We start from the raw sequence: 5,688 nt of genomic DNA on the forward strand, positions 1-5,688 counted from the left end.
AGAGCATTATGGTTTATTGCACCCTTAGCTGATAATGAGCAAGTGTTTAACGTGAATTTCCTGGGGGTTTCTCCTTTGCTATAAGCATATGGGGCAAAGGAAATAGGAGCATAACTTAACTGAAATTCATTATTGTGCAGCATGTTGAGTGATCAACATTGGTAGATATTGGCATGTTGCAACCTTTTCCAAACCTGCGCTACTTCCCTTTTGATTAAAATTGTATGAATGGTTCAACCAATAGGAAAACTGTAAAAATTGGAAGTGTGGGATGGGTAATGATGTGAAATGTTGTCCTAGTTGTTTTTCTATAGTTTGTTTTCATAATTTTCATTTAATCATTGTTGTCTATATAAAGTTTGTTCTTTTTTTTTTCTTTTTTGGTTGTGTATTTATGCTGAAGAATGCTTTTCTCTTCTTGACAGGGTCATGAAGGGAAATTCTCAGTTACGTGCATGCATCTAAAACTAGACCAGTTCACGTGAGCCGTTATTTTGTTAATCGGGATATACGCAGTGAACAGGTCGTAAACTGTCTTGTTCTTTTTTTGTTGGTTCGTTTACATTGATCTCTGTTTTGGAGAGGAAATATTAGCTGTTTTTACTGTTGTCATGATGCCTGCTAAAGAGGCATGCTTTCAACTTTGCCTTTGTGGATGTAGAAATATCAAATCCTAGTCTGAAAATTGGGTTACCTGATGTAATCAATGCAATTCTTACCTCATGTTATTTTGTTGACCACTTGGGGTTTTTTTCTAAAAAAATTTAAGCGGAGTGTATGCCTTTGATGTTGATTTGGATTCTCTGAAGGTATAGGATTCACTATTGATAGCAAATGAACTTCATAAGCCGTTTATAAAATATTGCCTGTGTGGATTCTCTTAATGATAAGTCACCAAAGACTAATCATTAAATGGACGTTTCCTCTCTATATTGAAATACCCTCAATATTACACTTTAGAGTACCCGAGTCCCTGTGAAATTGAAATTGTGATGGAAATTGTTGATTGAAATTTTACTAGGAATGTAATTTCTGATTAGTGCGCCATATTGTTGCAGAAATGATTGTAATTAGTGCTTCTCTGACTTTAGGGAAATATCTTTTCTAAATGATACATTTATATTTCTTTGAAAACATTTTACTGTTTTGATCTCTGTTCTGGTGTCTAAATTTTGTCCGGGATTGAAACTTGCCTACATTTGCTTTTGTTGGTTTGTCTGGACCCATGTTTTATTATGTTGCCTTAAGGTGATCTCCCTCTCCTTTTCCATTTCTGATTATACTGTTATGTTCTTTTCATTTTGGATGCCAAGATAATAGTAGTGCAAATCATTTGCAGTTGGTTTATGAAATGTGGTTATCTAATGAGCAGCCAAAGTGATCACTCGTAATGTTACAGGTGGTGTGGGGTAAGATTTCAATGGTTGATGCAGAGAGACGGCTGTTGGCAAATGCTTTACAAGATCCTGACAATCAGCAATTTGTTTTACTTTCTGATAGGTGAATTGCTATGAGATTGGTAACTTGAATTGTTTATATTACTGATTGATTAACTGGAGTAATTTTTTTTGTTCTTCTACATTTATTTTGCAGTTGCGTGCCACTGTATAGTTTTGACTATATATACGACTATCTGATGTATACAAATATTAGCTTTGTCGACTGGTATGTCTTGCTTAATTTTTGGTGAATTCCTCTGGTTTTTTGTGTGTGTGTGTGTGTGTGTGTGTGTTGGTAGTTTTCTGGTCTCTGCTTTCTGTTACTTATCTGATCTCATATCCTCATCCACCATTCTTTGCTTTGTCTTTTCAGCTTTAGGGATCCTGGTCCTCATGGCAATGGTAGGTATTCAGAACATATGTTACCCGAAGTTGAGGTGAAGAATTTCAGAAAGGGTGCGCAGGTATATCTTTTGTTTGAATACTTGGAGTACGATATGTTAACTCAGTAGAAACTTCATCTGCTTTTAATAGAATTTGGTTTGAATTTATTCTTGAACCGTCTAGTTTCATTAATGTTTAAATTTGGTGTCCTTAGTTTAAAAATAGGCAATGTTATCGCCCCTTCTTTTAAATGATCCATTTTTTGTCCTCTTTGGCAATCCATGCCAAAGTTAACATCAAAATATATAATAACTTATGACGACAGTATCAACTCTCTTAGATTTTGATGTTCAAGTCAATGTAAGGTTAAATTAAGTATTAAGGTTTAGATCGGTCTTAAAATAGGCACAGAACAATTTAAAAAACCAGAGGACAAGATTGGGAGACCAAACTGAGTATCCCATGAAACTAAGGAACTGAAGGTGTATGCTTCATAAAAGTAAGAAGCCAATGTGATTTTTTAAAAATAAAATTCAACACATTCATTCAAATAGAGAATACGAAAATTCACATCAAAAGCCATGTGAGGCTATCTTTCTTCATTTGCCTTCTCTCTTGTGAAAGGTGGAGAATGATCAAAGGTACAAAAATCACTAGTTCGTGAACAGCTAATATGAATTTTGAATGCAAGTTTTGTCTGTTAAAGTAAGAGTTTTCCATCTTAATTAACACACATCAATCTGAGGCACTTGTCATATAACTTTATCCTGTAATTACATTACATGTTGCATGATTAGGCCACGTAAGGTCGGGTGGTGATACATTCTTGATAACCAAATTAACTCTATCGGTATTGCCTGGACCATGTTCTGTTTTATGGCTTAAGTGACATCCTACTGGTGATGAAGATAAATTGACTTTATTATATATATAGCTCATTGAAATATTAGTCACCCATTCTAATACGCCTGTCTCACATTATTTAAAATTTTCTGCAGTGGTTCTCTATGAAGAGACAGCATGCTATTATACTTATGGCTGACAATTTGTATTACTCAAAATTCCGTGATTACTGTAAGGTGACTATTTAAGTTTCCCATATTCATTTTAATATTTAAAGTATTCTTTAGTTCTTTAATTTATCCCGAGAACTCGATGTTATTGCATGAAATGTTTGTTTTTGTTTGATATTTGAATAAAAATTGTTCATGGGACTTTACAACTGAAGCTTTTATGTTGAAGTGGTCCTTGACACAGTACCAGTGTCTCTATAACCAAGTAATTAGGAATTGATCTTTGCTGCCTTCTATTCTCTTGATTGACTTAGTTTCATGAGCAAGGTCTGATGGGCTGTGCTTTAGATCAAGCACGAAGGGCTATTGACTAGCTGTATTACAGATAATAACAAAATTATGCATGGGGACTTATCTTTATAGCTTTTAGCTCGAGTTGAAGTGGTCTTTATTTTCTTAGTATATTTAAGTATATTTAGCTCAAATGCAAACTACATCTCTATTGAGTCCATGTTTATGGTTGGGTTTAATTGTTTAACTAATGATGCAAAAGTTCTTGATAATGGCAGCCTGGTCTGGAAGGGAAGAATTGTATTGCTGATGAACATTACATGCCAACCTTCTTCAATGTGAGAATATTACTTTATTTGCGATCCAATTCTTTTGTGTTTGACTGTTTTCAGCCTCACCTAACTTGTTTCTATTTTAGATTGTTGACCCTGGTGGAATTGCAAACTGGTCGGTAACTCATGTAGACTGGTCTGAGAGAAAATGGCATCCAAAATCATATAGGGCTCGTGATGTCACATACGAGCTTATGAAGAACATTACGGTATAGTTTTTGCCTTGACCTTTTCAGAAATATATTATTGATATACTGCCTCTTATCCTAAATGTAAAATCTAGTTTGTAGTTCAAATTGAACTAAAAACAAGACTTTATATTTAGAACCGGAGGTAGTATTTTGCTAGTCTATTGCATATGGCTTCTTCATATCCAATCTCAGTATGTTATGCTGTAAAATTCCCCTGAATTTATCTTTCTGCCGTATTCTTGATAATCATCTGTTTTTCTGCAGTCCATTGATGTTAGTGTGCATGTTACCAGTAATGCCAAGGTAACCTATCTAAAGCACTCTTCTGATCTTGTTCGTTCAAAATGCATTTAATAACATGTTTTCTCTACCTGCTTCTTCAGAAAGAAGTACAAAGTTGGCCTTGCTTATGGAATGGGGTTCAGAAGCCATGTTACCTATTTGCTAGAAAGTTTACTCCTGAAACACTGGACAATTTGTTGCTAATTTTTTCCAATTACTCCACACCTTGAGCCACACCTATTCTTGAGTCGATTCTTTGGTCAGATCCATCCGATTGTTGCTTCTTTCGGCCCTCTTGTCCCATTGTCATCTCGGTTTCTGATATAGCAACATTATTGATGAGTTGTAAATTACAGCCATTGTTGAGGCTTGAATATGGCCAGCCACACTCAGATATATAAGTACATATAGGGTTCAAGGGAAAATGGCTTTGCAGTTATAGGGTGGACCTTAATTTGGAGAGGAAGTTAGCAGAGTGCGTTTGCTTCCATGGAGATGGATAGCCTCTTCTCTTTTGGGCTATCAACACTCGGACGTTTCTCATTACATGACAAAATTTTTGGGAGAAATCATATCAGCTCATTTAAATGGTTGTTGTTGGTGTTGATCTATTTTTGTACAACTTGAGACATTGTTTATGGGATATTTGGATAAAACCAAACCATGATTTTAAAAATGTTTTTATAGTTTACGAAGTAGTAATATATGAAGGAGTTTGTCTGTTTTTTTGTGAAAAAGTACTTTTAGAAGCACTTTTGAGAATTGTCAAAAACAATGTCCCAAGTTGAAAATACCGAGGATAACACTGTTCTTGCCGAGTTACTTGCGTCCAACTGATTTTATCTTTTGAGGTGGGATTGTATATTTTCATCTCATCAAGAAGAAAACAAATGTAATAGGTAAGTGTCATTTAAGAATTGGACCAGACAGGATTGAAAGAAAAGTGACGGATGAAATGAACCATGGATCTAGCTTTTGAAGTATATATACGTGTATTTGATTTCTACAACAAATAATTGTCATACATGATATGAAGAGAATTTTAACGATTTAAACCAAATAAATAATGTTTCAAATTTCTACACAAATAATTTATCATATATAATACTGAAAATATGTACGTAAGCAAGTAATTAAGTTGACAAAAAAATAAATAATTCAATTATTAAAATGAGCCATTGAGGCCCCATATGTTAAAAAAAATAAAAATAAAAATGAAAGGTCCCATGGACATTAAAAAGGAGTGAATGAGAGTGAAGATGATTAGAGACCAAATGTGAAAACAAACACTAAATGGTCCGGCCTAAAATTGTAATGGGAAGCCCATACCATTTTAATTATTTAAGTTTAAACTTGGGAACTAAACTTAAATAATTCAATTAAACTGGGAACTAAACTTATTTAAGTTGACAAAAAATAAATAATTCAATTACTAAAATGAGCCATTGAGGCCCCATAACTTGGGAACTCCTACAACAGGGACCTGCTCCTAATGCTGATGAGGTGGAGGCCCCATATGTCAGTCAATTATTGTTTTTGGTAAGAATAAGTCATTCAATTTAGGCTAAGGGATGCGGTTCTCAATAAGGGTGAGGCCCAATGTGAAATACTGGGCCTAATGAACGGCCCATTAAGCATCGAGAACTATTTGTTGCCTTTTAGTTTTGTATTCATACTTGGCCTGATGTTTTTTCTAATACAAATCATATATGTTAACAATCACAAAATTAACAAAATAAAATGAAATGAAACAAAA

At 34.2% G+C, this 5,688-nt stretch overlaps 1 pseudogene; it reads left to right on the forward strand.

Annotated features, from left to right (window-relative positions):
* The first annotated feature begins 425 nt into the window (after positions 1-425).
* Positions 426-4,525, forward strand: LOC114731137 (glycosyltransferase BC10-like; annotated as a pseudogene).
* The last annotated feature ends 1,163 nt before the right edge of the window (positions 4,526-5,688 follow it).

This window comes from Neltuma alba, unplaced genomic scaffold (genome assembly GCF_004799145.2).
Source record: "Neltuma alba isolate B1F8T4 unplaced genomic scaffold, ASM479914v2 tig00012806_pilon, whole genome shotgun sequence".
NCBI classification, from domain to species: Eukaryota; Viridiplantae; Streptophyta; class Magnoliopsida; order Fabales; family Fabaceae; genus Neltuma; species Neltuma alba.